The following is a 15464-nucleotide window of genomic DNA, read 5'->3' as shown; positions in this document are numbered from 1 at the left end:
CTTAAGAGACACCAACAAAACATTCTGCTAAGCAACAAATAAATTATTATTAAATCTACATGGAACATTCTCCAGTATAGACTATATGATAGAGCATAAGAAACAAATATATTTAAAAAGGTTAAAAATAATGTAAGCTATGTTCTCCAAGTAGAATGGAAAGAAACAAGAAATCAACAGTGGAAAAAAAGTGGAAAATCCACAAATATGTAGAAATTAAACAACACACTCTTAAACAACCAAGAGTCAAAGACAAATTAAAAGAAAAATTTTGAAAGATTTTGAGACAAAAGAAAGTGAAAATACAGCATACAAATATCTATGGGATGCAGTAAAAACAGTGATCACAGGAAAATGTATAGTTGTTGATACTTACATTATATAGAAAGAAAGATTCCAAACCAATAACATCACCTTATTCCTCAAAGAATTAGGAAAAGAACAAGTTAAATTCAAAGCTAGAAGATGGAAGAAATAATAAAGATTAGGGGAGAGAAAGTTGAGCAGAGAATGAAAAAAACAATACAGAGAATCTATGAAACCAAAAGTTTCCTCTTTGAAAAAAATCAATGAAATTGGCAAGTCTTTAGCTAGACTGACTAGGAAAAGAGAGAAGACTCAAATTACTAAAAATAGAAATGAAAATGGGGCATTACTCTAGTGCTTACAGAATAAAAAGGATTATAGAAAAACATTATGAACACTTGTGCATTAACAAATTAGATAATGTAGATGAAATGAACAAATTTCTAGAAAGCAACTATCAAAACTTGCTCAAGAAGAAATAGAGAATTTGAACAGACCTATAATTGAAGAGGTTGAGTCAGTAATCAAGAATATCCAGGCTGGGTGTGGTGGCTCACACCTGTAATCCCAGCACTTTGGGAGGCCAAGGTGGATGGATCACTTGAGTCCAGGTGTTGGAGACCAGCCTGGGCAAAATGGAAAAATCTCATCTCTACAAAATTATATTTATAAATAGCTGGGTGTAGTGGTATACACCCATAGTCCAAGCTACTTAGGTGGGTGAGGTGAGAGGATTGCTTGAGGCTGGGAGGCAGAGGTTGCAGTGAGCCAAGATCATGACATTGCACTGCAGCCTGGGTGACAGAGTGAGACCTGTTTAAAAAAAAAAAAAAAAAAAAAAAAAGGAAGAGCACAGGACAAGATGATTTCAATAGTGAGGTCTAACAAACATTAAAAGAAGAATTAGCACCAATTATTCTCCTAAAATATAAGAGAACACTTTCTAATATATACTATGAAGTCAGAATTACCCTGATTCCAAAGCCACATAAAGATACCACAATAAAAGAATAGACCAATATCTCTTGTGAAAACAGATGCAAAAACCCTCAACACAATACTAGCAAACTTAATTCAGCAACATATTAAGAGGATTACACATCATGACTGGGATTTATCCCCAAAATGCAAGGTTTGTTTAACATGCAAAAATCAATTAATGTAATACACTATATTAATAGAATAAAAAACAAAACCACAAGGTCATATCAATACATGCAGAAAAAAGTCTGATGACATTCTACACCCTTTTATGATAAAGACACCTAACAAACTAGAAACAGAAAACTCTCTGATAAAGGAAGACTATAAAAAACTCATAACATAAATCATGTTTAATGGTGAAATACTGGATTTTTTCCCCTAAGAAATGAAACAAGGATAGCTGCTTTCTCACTTCTATTTAACATTGTAATGGAACTTCTAACCAGAGAAATTAGGGAAAGAAAAGAAATAAAAAACATCTAAATTGGAAAGAAAAAAGTATGTTTATTTGCAAATGATATATTCTTATATGCAGAAAATCATAACGAATCTACTAAAAATTATTAGTACTAATACATGTTTGTCAAAGCTCAAGACACAAGATCAATGTTCAAAAATCAATTGCATTTGTGTATGTATGTAATAGATAATAAAAAAATTATATTAAGAAAACAGTTCCATCTAGAATAGCATTAGAAAGAATAAAATGATTTGAGTCAAATTTAACAATGGAAATTCAAATTTACTCTAAAAATTTAAAGACATTGTGGAATGAAATTTAAAAAGATCCATTTTTTTTTTTTTTTTTTTTTTGGTGCAGATTAGAGGTTTTGTTGTGCCTTAGCCACTTGGAAATAGCAAGATAATGTCAGAAGTGATTGAACCAGAGCAACTCCATCTTCAGTAGGGGCTGGGTGAAATGAGGCTGAAACCTACTGGGCTGCATTCTCAGATGGTTAAGGCATTCTAAGTCACAGGATGAGACAGGAGATCAGCACAAGATACAGGTTATAAAGACCTTGTTGATAAAACAAGTTGCAGTAAAGAAGTTGGCGAAAACCCACCAAAACCAAGATGGCTATGAGAGTGACCACTGGTCATCCTCACTATTACACTCCCATCAGCGCCATGACAATTTACAAATGCCATGACAACATCAGGAAGTTACCCTTTATGGTCTAAAACAGGGAGGCATAAAAATTCCACCCTTTGTTTAGCATATAATCAAGAGATAAATAACCACAAAAATGGGCAACCAGCAGCCCTTGGGGCTGCTCTATGGAGTAGCTATTCTTTTATTCCTTTATTTCTTAATAAACTTGCTTTCACTTTACAGATTCACCTTGAATTCTTTCTTGTGTGAGATCCAAGAACCCACTCTTGGGGTTTGAATCTGGATCCCTTTGTGGTGACAATAGTGCATAAAGATCTATTCTGAGAGCTTTAATTCAAGAAGGAAAAATGGAAATCCACCAGAATCATGAAGGACACCCCAGAACCTGGGGGAAGAGTACAATAGCAAACAGCTTTCTTGATGTCATCTGGCTGATTAAAAGAATTTGGTGCAGGGGAACCCTCTCTGCTCCACACCAGGCGGATCTCCAGGCATTTGGAGTACCTGCTTACCTGGATCAGCACTCTGACATTCCCCACTCTTCCTGTGCAGAGACCCTGGTGCATAGAGGCTCTCTCTGCTTTATGCCCAGGCATATCTCCAGGCATTCAAAGCATCCACTCATCTAGTTAAGCAGTCTCAGCTGCCCCACTCTTCTTGGACATAGATTATGGTGCTGTGAGACCCTCTGCTACAGGCTTAAGCAGATGAGCACCTGCTTGCCTTGTTCAGCCGCCTGAGTTTCCCCACACCTCTTGTGCAGAGATCTTGGTGCAGGGATGCGCTCTCTGCTCCACACCCACCCATATTTCCAGGCATGTGAATCACCCAATCTCACGGATTAGGAGTTTAGGCCACCTCTGATTCTCATGCAGAGAACTTGTCACTGAGGATGTTCCCTAGCTTCACATCTAGGTACACCCCTCAGTGCTGCCCACTAAATGCTCCTTCAGAAGAGGTCTTTGTGTCGACCACTGGGTGATCTGTAGGCAGATCTGCCTAGTCTGGCCCTACTCATTGTGGCCACAAGCCCCCTGGGGCTGAGCAGGAAGCTGAGACTTCTGTATATTCGCTAAATAAGCTCATTACCCAAGGCAACAGAGAGTATCTGCCAGTAAACAAAGATCAAGCATATAGTCCGCCATGTAGGCCACAGCTAGCTCTTACCCATGAGTGCCATCTACTGGCTCGTAGGTTAAACTGCACAGCCTAAAATAAAACTCGCGGAAAGAAGTGCGTAGGACTAAGAGAAACAAAGCCAAAAGACTACCCAGTATTCTCTACAGTCGCACAGAGACAGGTAGAAAGGGGAAAGGAAAGAAAACAAAAAACAAAAAACAAAATTATAGGAAAGGAAAGAAAAAGAAACAAAATTCACCCACACAAAAACAATTACAAAAATTAGAAGTGTCAGCATCTCCAAATGAGAAGGAACCAGCATAAAAAAATCTGGCACCACGAAAAATCCGAAGATAGTGAAGCTACCAAAGGATCACACTAGCCCTCCAGCAATGGTGTCCAGCAAAAATAGAAACTCAGAAGTGACACTTAAAGAATTCATAGCACAATTTGCAAGGAAGTTCAATGTGATCAAAAACAAGGTTGAAAATAAACACAAAGAAAAATCTAAAGTGATCCAGGAAATGAAGGAAGAGATAAACATCTTAAAAAGAAACCAAAAAGAAATTCTAAAATTGAAACATTCACATAAGGAATTTCAAAATAAAATGGGAAGCTTTATCAATAGGCTGCACCAAACAGAAAAAAGACTTCCGGAACTTGAAGACTGGTCTTTTGAACTAATCCAGTCAGAAAAATAAAGAAATCATAATTGTTAACAAATGAACAAAGTTTCCAAGAAATATGGGATTATGTAATATGACTAAATTTAGGAATTATTGGCTTCCTGAGAGAGGAAAACAAGCAAACAACCTGGAAAACATATTAGAGTCATTGAAAAAAATTTCCATAATCTCGTTAGAGAGGTAGACATCCGGATTCAAGAAATACAGAGAACACCTGCACGGGACTATATAAAATGAACATCACCAAGGCATATAGTCATCAGATTGTCCAAGATATATGCTAAAGAAGAAATCTTAAAGGTAGCTGTAGAAAAAGGTCAGAGGACATACGGAGGGAGCCTCAACAGGCTAACAGAAGACTTCTCAGCAAAATCCTTACAAGGTAGGAGAGATTGGAGGCCTATCTTCAGTATCTTTAAAGAAAAGAAATTCCAATCAATAATTTTTTATCCCACCAAACTCAACTTCATAAATGAAGGAGACATAAAATATTTTTCAGACAATCAAGTGCTAAGGGAATTTGTAACCACTACACAAACCATACAAGAGATCCTTGAGAGTTCTAAATATAGAAACAAAATAATAATACCTGTCACCACAAAACACTCCTAATTACATAGCCCACAGATACTATAAAGCAACCACACAATAGACACTATGGAGCAACTAGTCACAAAACCTCACATATTAATATTAATCTTGAATGTAAATGGTCTAAATGTCCCACTTAAAAAGCACAGAGTGGCAATCTGGATAAGAAAAATCAAGACCCATTAATTTGCTGTCTTCAAGAGAACCATCTCACTTGTAACAAAACCCATAGGCCCAAGGTAAAGGGTTGAAGAGTCACACTGCAAATGGAGAACAAAATACAGCAGAAGTTATGATTATACTTAGATAAAACAGACTTTAAATCAGTAATAGTAAAAAAAAAAAAAAAAAAAGGAAAAAGAAGAGCATTACACAATGAAAAATGGTTCAATTCAACAAAAAGGGTTAGCTATCCTAAATATATATGAACCCAACATTGGAGCACTGGGATTCACAAAAAGAAGTACTTCTAGACCTATAAAGAGACTGAAACAGCCGCCTGATAATAGTGGGAGACTTCAACACCCCACTGTAAACATTAGACAGATCACTGAAGCAGAATACTAACAAAAAAAATTCTGGAATTAAATGTGACATTTGGCCAGTTGGAACTAATAAACATCTACAGATTACTCCACCCATCTACCACAGAATTTACATTCCTCTCATCTGTACACAGAACATATCCCAAGATTTACTACATGCTTGGCCATAAAGCAGGTATCAAAAAATTTTTAAAAAATCATATTAAACATACTATTAGAGCACATTGTAATAAAAATATAAGTCAATACCAAGATCTCTCAAAACCACATAATTACATGTAAATTAAGCAATTTGCTCCTGAGTGATTTTGCATTAACCATAAAGTTAATGCATAAATAAATAAATCTCTGAAATAAATAAAAACAAAGTCACAACATACCAAAATCTCTGAATGCAGCAAAAGCCACGTTAAGTCAAAATTTATATTATTAAGTGCTTACCTTAAAAAGTTAGAAAGATCTCAAATTAACAATTTAACATCACACACAAGGGAATTGGGAAAACAGGAACAAATTAACCCGAAAGCTGGCAGAAGTAAAGAAATAACTAAAATCAGGGCAGAGTTGAAAAAATTGAGACCCAAAAATCCAAACACTCAATGCAACCAAAAGTTAAATTTTTGAAAGGAAAAAAAGATTGATTGATAGACCACCAGCTGCATTAACCAAAAAGAAAAAAAAAAGAGAGAAAAGATTGAAATAAGTACATACAAAAATAACAAAGGTGACGTTACAATTAATCTCACAGAAATACAAAAGAACCTCAGAGATTCTACATATACAAATTAGAAAACCTAGAGGAAATGGATAAATGCCTGTAAACACGCAATCTCTCAAGATAAAATCAGGAAGAAATTAAAATGCTGATCAGATTAACATCAAGCTCCAAAATAGAATAAACAATATAAAACCTACCAACGAAAAATGCTCTGGACCAGATGGATTCATAGTTGAATTACACCAGGCATACAACAAAGAGCTGGTACCCATTCTATTGATACTATTCCAAAAATTTGAGGAGAAGGGACTCTTCTCTAACTCATTCTATGAGGCCAGCATCATTCTTACTAAAACTCAGCAAAGGCACAAGCAAAAAAGAAAGTTACAGGCCAATATATCTGATAAACATAAACACAAAAATCCTCAATAAAATCCTAGCAAACTAAATCTAGCAGCATATCAAAAAGTTAATTCAGCACAACCAAGTAGAATTTATTCCTAGTATGCAAGGCTGGTTCAACGTATGAACATCAATAAATGTAATTCACTACATAAACAAAATTAAAAACAAAAACCATATTATCATTTCAACAGATATAAAAAAAGCTTTTGATAAAATACAATATCCCTTCATGATTTAAAAAAAAAAAAAAACCTCAACACTCAACAGCATGGGCATCAAAGGAACATGTTACAAAATAAGAGCTATCTATGACAAACATACAGCCATCATCATACTGAATAGGCAAAAACCAGAAGCATTTCCTTGAAAACGGAAAAAGACAAGGATGCCCAATCTCATTCCTCCTATTCAACATAGTACTGGAAGTCTTAGCCAAAGCAATCAGTCAAGAGAAAAGCATAAATGGCATCCCAATAAGAAAAGAAGTCAAGCTATCTCTCCTCATGGATGAATTGATTCTCTACCTAGAAAACCCTAAAGACTCCACCAAATGGCTCGTGGAACTGGCAAATGACTTTCCGGATACAAAATCAACATATAAAAATCAGTAGAGTTTTTATACACCAGTAACATTCAAGCCAAAAGTCAAATATGGAACACAATCCCATTTACAATGGCCACAAATAAATAAAATACCTAGGAATACATCTAACTGCTGGGCATGGTGGCTCACGCCTGCAATCCCAGCACTTTGGGAGGTCGAGGCAGGTGGATTGCCTGAGCTCAGGAGTTCGAGATCACCTTGGGAAACATGGTGAAACCTCGTCTCTACTAAAATACAAACAATTAGTCAGGTGTGGTGGCATGGGCCTGTATTCCCAGCTACTCAGGAGACTGAGGCATGAGAATCATTTGAGCCCAGGAGGTGGAGGTTGCAGTGAGCCAAGATCACGCCACTGCACTCCAGCTTGGACTACAGAGTGAGACTCCATCTAAAAACAAACAAACAAACAAACAAACAAAAAAAAACAAGAAAAAAACAGGAATACATCTAACTGAGGAGTTGAAAGATCTCTACAAGGAGAACTACAAAACACTGCTGCTGAAAGAAATTATAGATGAAACAAATGGCAAAACATTCCATGCTCATGAATAAGAAGAGTCAGTTTTGTTAAAATGGCCATACAGCTCAAAGTAATCTACAGATTCAATGCTGATCCAATCAAACTATCAATGTCATTTTTTATAGAAAAACAATTTTACAATTCATATGGAAGCAATAACGACCCAAATAGCCAAAGCAATTCTAAGCAAAAGGAATGAAGCCAGAGGCATCACATTACCCAACTTCAAACTATACCATAAGGATACAGTAAACAACACAGCGGGGTATTGGTACTAAAACAGACACATAGTCCAAAGATGGGGGGAAAAAAAAAAGAGAACTCCAAAATAAAGCTGCACACCTGCAGCTATGTAATCTTGGCAAACTTGATGATGATAAATAATGGGGAAAGTACACCCTATTCAATAAATATCGCTGGGATACCTGCTAGCCATATGTAGAAGAATAAAAGTAGACTCCTACATTTCACCATATGCAAAAATTAACTAAACATGGATTAAAAATTTAGATGTAACACCTCAACCTATAAGAATCCTAGAAGAAAACCTAGGAAACACCCTTCTGGAAATTGTTCTTGAAAAAGAATGTATTACTAAGTCATTAAAAGCAATTACAAGAAAATCAAAAATTGACACGTGGGACCAAATTAAACTGAAGTGCTTCTGCACAGCAAGAGAAACTATCAACAGAGTAAAAAACCTACAGAATGGGAGAAAATATTTCCAAACAATGCATCTGACAAAGGTCTAATATCCAGAATATAAAAGAAATGGAAACAATTATACAAGCAAAATTCAAATAACTCCATTAAAAAATGGGTGAAAGAGATGAGCAATGCTTCTCAAAAACAAGACTTAAGAGTAGTCAACAAAAATGAAAAAAAAAATGCTTCACATCAGTAATCATCAGATAAAAGCAAATCAAAACCAAGATGAGTTGATCAAGATGGCAGAATAGAGCGCTGCACTGATCATATCCCCTTCAAAGATACCAGTTTATCGACTATCTACACAAACAACAACCCTTTATAAGAAACAAAAATCAATCAAGTGAGCCCTTACAGTTCCTGGTGTTAACTTCACTGAAACAAGCACTGAAGAGGTAGAAAAAGTCTTGAATTGCCGTTGCCACCCATCTTCCCCTACCACTGGCAGCTGCAGCAGTGGCATGGTGCAGAGAGCATCTCTGAGTGCTGAAGGAGAGAAAGCACAGCGGTTGTGAGGCAACAAACTCAGCACTGTAATGCTAGAGCAGAAAGGAAAACTAGACCACATTCAGCTGATGCCTGCCCACAAAGGCAGCATTTAAAACAGCCCTAGCCAAAGGGGAATTACTGATCCCAGTGGTTGAAACTTGAGTTCCTGCTAACCTTGCCACCCCAGGCTACAGTGCTTTGTATCTCTAAATAAGCATGAAAGGCAGTCTAGACCTAAAGGACTGCAACTTTCAAGTGAGTCCTAGTGCTGAACTGATCCCAGAGACAATGAACTGGTGGGGCATGAAAACTCCTGAGACACAAGCTGGGGCAACAAAGGGAGTGATGGCATCATCCTTCCCCTAACCCCAGGATACACAGCTCACAGCTCCAAAAGAGAATCTTTCTTTCTGCTTGAAGAGAGAAGAGGGAAGAATTTTCCATCTCTTCAGGAGGACTCTGTCTTACACCTAAGATTTACACTCAGCCACAGGACAGGTCACTGTTCAGAGTCATGAGACTCCTGTCTCAGGCCATATCTCACAGACAACATTTCTAGACACATCAAAGGTCAGAAAATGACCCTCTGCTTTGAAAGAAATAATTAGGTCCTGGCAACATACATCGACTGCTAACTGAAGAGCCCTTGGGACCCAAATAACCAGCAGAGATATCAAGGTATTATGTTGAGAGTCCTGGGTGAGCCTCTGAGACTTGTTGGCTTCAGGTAATTACTGGCAGAGGTGGCTATGAGGTGAAACTTCTGCTTGAGATAAGCAAACACAAAAGTGAAGGGGACTTTGTCTTGAGCCTTAGGTACCAGCACAGCCACAGGGAAGTAGAGAAGAAGCAAGTGGGCTCTTGGAGTCCCCAATTCCAGGACTTGACATCGGATGGAATTTCTGAACTTTCCCTGGGCCAGAGGTGAGTCCATTGCCCTGAAGGGGGAGTTCCAGGCCAGGTAGCGTTTACCATAAGCTGACTGAAGAGCCCCTGGACCTTAAGAGAATATCTGCAGTAGTCTGGCAGTACCCCACAGCGTGACGTATGCAAGCAGGGACTACAGGGTGATCCTCTGCCTTTGGAAAAGGGAGAAAAGAGTGGGAATGACTGCATCTTGTGGTTTCAGTGAACACCAGGTAGACTTCTAAGCTTTACTACTCTAGTCTCTTGAGTCCCAGAGGGCACCTCTGGACAAACCCAAGGCCTGGGGGAACTTGCCATTGTGAATGGAAGACCACAGGCCTGGCTGGCCTTGTCCTCTGCTAATTGGAGAGCATCAGGGTCTTGAGTGAACATAGGCAGTATTCAAGGAGTGGTTATAGTGTGTCTTGGGTGAGGCACAGTGCTCTGCTGGCTTCAAGTCTGACCCAGCACAATCATAGTGGTGATGGCTGCAGGGATACTTGTGTCACTCCAACTGCAGCTTCAGGTGTCTCAGAAGAGAGAGATAGAGAGAGACAGACAGACAGAGAGAGAGAGAGAGAGAGAGAGAGAGATTCTGTATATTTGGGAGAAAGTCAGTGAAGAAAACAAGAGTTTCTGCCTGGTAATCCAGAGAATTTGCCCAGATACTGCATTAAGGCAGTACCTCTACAAGTCTGCAAGAATCACAGTGTTACTAGGGCTGAGGTGTCCCCAACGCAAGCACAGATTATATCACAACATGCAAGTCCTTTCAAATATCTGAAAAGTCTTCCCAAAAAGGACTAGAACAAGCAAGCCCAAATAGCAAAGAGCAGAAATCACTACACTTATATCAGACAAAATAGATTTCAAAACCAAAAAACATAAGAAGAGACAAAAGAAGGTCTCTATGTAATGATAGAGAGGTCAATTCAACCAGAAAATACAACATTTTAAATATATATGCACCCAATAATGGAGCACCCAGATATGTAAAGGAAATATTATTAGAGCTAAAGAGAGAGATAGGCCCCAATACAATAATAGCTGCATATTTTAACACCCCACTTTCAACATTAGATAGATCTTCCAGATACTAATCAACAAATAAACATTGGACTTAATCTGTACTATAGATCAAATGGATGTAACAGATATTTATAGGCCATTTCATCCAACAGCTGCCGAATACACATTCTTCTCCTCAGCACATGGACTATTCTCAAGTATGGAACATATGTTAGGTCAGGTCACCAAAGAAGTGCTATGACATTGACAAAAATTAGATATAATACTACACATCTTTCCAAACCACAATAGAATAAAAGTAGAAATCAGTAACAGAAGGAATTTTGGAAACTACACAAACACATGGAAATTAAACATATACACCTACTATCTACCCACAAACATAAAAAATAAATAAAGGAATGAGAAAAATAAAATAAGAAACAAGAAAACACTATTCTCCTGAATGACCAATGAAGAAAACAAAAAGGAAATTGAAAAATTTCTGACAATAAATCACAATGAAAACATGAGATATCAAAACCTATGAGATACAGAAAAAGCAGTATTAAGATGAAAGTTTATAGCTATACATGCCTATATATATAAAAAAGAGAAAAACTCCAAAGAAACAATCTAATGATGCATCTTAAAGATTTAGAAAGGCAAGAGAAAACCAAAACCAACATTAGTGGAAGAAAAAAAAATATAGATCAGAGCATAAATTGACAAAATTGAAATTAAAAAATTACAAAAGATCAATAAAACAAAAAGTTTTTTTAATGTTAAACAAAATTGACAAACCTTTAGCCAGACTAAGAAAAAACAGTGAAGATACAAATAAATAAAATTAGAAATGCAAAAGGAGACATTATATCTGATAATATAGAAATTCAAATAATCATTAGTGGCTACTATGAGCAACTAACTACATGCCAATATTGAAAAATCTAGAAGAAATGAACACATTTATAGATAGAGCCTATCAAAATTTAACCAACAAGAAGTCCAAAACCTAAACAGACCAATAACAAATAACAAGGTCGAAGCTGTAATAAACCTCTCTCAGTAAAGAAAAGCTCAGGACCTAATGGTTTACCTACTGCTCATTTTTGTCAAACATTTAAGGAACTAATAACAATCCTACAAAAACTATTCCAAAAAAAGAGGAGGAGGAAATACCTGCAAACTCATTTTACAAGACCATTATTACCCTGATAACAAAAACAGACAAGGACACATCAAAATAAAAGAGAATGACAGGTCAATATCTTTGATAAATTTTTTTTTTTGCAAAATTCTCAACAAAATACTAGCAAACTGAATGTAACAATACATTAAAATCAATATGATACATCATATCAACAGAATAAAAATAAAAAAGATCATTTCAATTGATGCCAAAAAAAGAATTTGATCAAATTCAATATCCATTCATGATAAAAAAAAAAATCTTCAAAGAACTGGGGATAGAAGGAACATACCTCAGACTAATAAAAGGCACATACAACAGTCCTGAAGCAGATATCTTACTGAATGGGAAAAAACTGAAAGCCTTTTCCTAAGATCTGGACCATCACAAGGATGCTCATTGTCACCATTATTATTTAACATAATACTAGAAGTCCTAGCTAGGGTAAGCAGATGAGAAAAAGATATTAACGGCATCTAAATTGGAAAGGAAGAAGTCAAATTATTCTTGTTTGTAGATGATATAGTCCCATATTTGGAAAAATTTAAAGACCCCACCAAGAAGCCACTGGAAGTCATAAACAAATTCAGTAAAATTGAGGTATACAAAATCAACATATAAAAATCAGTAACATTTCTATATGCCAAAAGTGAACAATCTGAAAAAAAGTAATCCAGTATACAACAGTCACAAATAAAATTAAATACTTAGGAATAAACTTAACTAAAGAAGTGAAAGATCTCTATAATGAAAACTATAAAATACTGATGAAATAAATTGAAGAGGACACAAAAGAATAAAAAAAAATCCCTGTTCATGAATTGGAATAACTGATATTGTAAAAATGTCCATACCACCCAAAGTGATGTATAGATTTAATGCAACCTTTTTCAAAATACCAATGACATTCTTCATGGGAATAATAATAATAAAAAAAACCCCTAAAACTTATATGGAACCACAAATGACCTGGAATAGCCAAAGCTATCATAAGCAAAAAGAACAAAACTGGAGGAATCACATTCCCTGAATTAAAATCATATTACAGAAGTATAGTAACCAAAAGAGCATGGTACTGGTATAAAAGCAGTCACACAGACCAAGGTAATAGCATAGAGAACCCAGAAACAAATTCACAAACCAACAGTAAACTCATTTAGACAAAGTTGCCAAGAACATACTCTGGGAAAAGACAATTTCTTCAATAAATGGTACTGGTAAAACTAGATATCCATACACAGAGGAATAAAAGCTGACCCCCTGTCTCTTGCCATATACAAAAAGCAAATCAAAATGGATTAAATCGTTAAATCTAAGGCCTCAAACAATGAAACTACTACAAGAAAAAACATTGGGGGAAATTTCCAGGACATTAGTCTGGGCAAATTTCTTTTTTCTTTTTGAGACAGGTTCTTGCTCTGTCATCCAGGCTGGAGTGATGTGGCACAATCTCAGATCACTGCAACCTCCACCTCCCAGGCTCAAATGATTCTTCCACTTCAGCCTTTTGAGTAACTAAGACAACAGGCTTGCACCACCACACTCAGCTAAGTTTTTATATTTTTGTAGAGAAGAGCTTTCACCACATTGCCCTGGTTGGTCTTGAATTGTTGGGCTCAAGTGATCCACTTGCCTCAGCCTCCCAAAGTGCTGAGATTACAGGTGTGAGCCACTGTGCCCAACCAGTGCAAAATTTCTTGAGCAATACCCCATAAGCAAAGGAAACCAAGCCAAAAATGGATAAATGGAATCACATCAAGTTAAACATCATGTGCACGGCAAAAGAAACAATGAACAAAGCAAAGAGACAACCCACAGGATGAGAAAATATTTGCAAACTACCCATCTGACAAGGGATTAGTAACCAGAATATATAAAGGGCTCAAACAGTTCTACAGAAAAAAAAAAAAACGATGACCTGATCCAAAAATGGGCAAAAGATGTAAATACACATTTTTTTTTTTGAAGAAGACATATGAATGCCAAGCAGGCATACACAAAGGTGCTCAGTATCACTAATCATCAGATAAATGAAAATTGAACTATAGTGAGATATTATCTCAGTCCAATTAAAATAGCTTATATCCAAAAGACAGGCAATAACAAATGGTGGCAAGGATACGGATAAAAAAGAGCCCTTGTACACTGTTGAAGAGAATGTAAATTGGTACAAAACCTATGGAGAAGAGTGTGGAGGCTCCTCAAAAATTAAATATTGAGCTACCATAAGATCCAGCAATCCCATTGCTGGGTATATACCCAAAAGACAGGAAATCAGTATATTGAAGAGGCATCTGCACTCCCATATTTGCTGCAGCATTGTTCACAATAGCTAAGATTTGGAAGAAACCTAAGTGCCCATCAACTGATGAGTGGATAAAGATAATGTGGTACTTATACACAATGGAGTTCTATTCATCCATAAACAAGAACTAGACTCCATCATTTGCAACAACATAGATGGAACTGGAGATTATTTTGTTTAGTGAAATAAGTCAGTATGACAAACATCACATGTTCTCATTTATTTGTGAGATCTAAAAATCAAAACAATTGAACTCATGGAGATAGAGAGTAGGAAGATTGTTACCTGAGACTGGGAAGGGTAATGAGGGGTTGGGAGGGAGGTGGGGATGATTATATGGGTACAAAAAGTATAATTAAAAAGAATGAATAAGATGTGCTATTTGGTAACACAACAAGATGACTATAGACAAAAATTAATTAATTGTACATTTTAAAATAAAGACTGTAATTAGATTGTCTGTAACATAAAGAATAGTTGAGAGGATGAATACCTCATTGTTCTTGATGTGATTATTTCATTTTGCATGCCTGTATTAAACATCTCATGTACTCCATCAATATATACCCCTACTATATACTCTCAAATATTAAAAACCGAAAAATAAAACTACAAAGAGGTATCATCTCACACGAGTTATAATGGTTATTACTAAAAAGTCAAAAAATAACATATGCTGGTGAAGTCACAGAGAAAAGGGAACACATATACTTTTGTGAATGTAAATTTGTTTAACCACTGGCAAAAGCAGTTTGGAGATTGCTCACAAAACTTAGACCCATCGATCCCATTACTGGGTATATGTTCAAAGGAAAATATATTGTTCTACCAAAAAGACTCATACACTCACGTGTTTATTGCAGCACTATTAATGATAGCAAAGATATGGAATCAACCTGGGTACCCATCAACTGTGAACTGGAAAAAGAAAATTGGGCATATGTACATCATGGAATATTATGCAGTCATAGCAAGAATGAAATAATGTCTTTTGCAGTAATGTGGATGTAGCTGGTGGTCGTTATCCTGAGTGAACTAATGTAGGAACAGATAAATGTATACTGCGTATTCCCATTTGTAAGTGGAAGCCAAACCTCGGGTACTCATGGACATAATGATGGAAACAATACAAACTGGGGACTACAAGAGTGAGGATAGAGGGAGAGGGACAAGTGTTAAAAAATATTCGGTACTATACTCACTACCTGACTTATGGAATAATTTGTACTCCAAACCTCAGCACCACTCAATATACCCATGTAAC

Source organism: Mandrillus leucophaeus, unplaced genomic scaffold, assembly GCF_000951045.1.
Source record: "Mandrillus leucophaeus isolate KB7577 unplaced genomic scaffold, Mleu.le_1.0 Scaffold1213, whole genome shotgun sequence".
Taxonomy (NCBI): Eukaryota; Metazoa; Chordata; class Mammalia; order Primates; family Cercopithecidae; genus Mandrillus; species Mandrillus leucophaeus.
The sequence above is the reverse complement of the archived record's forward strand: the minus strand, read 5'-3'. Positions refer to the sequence as shown.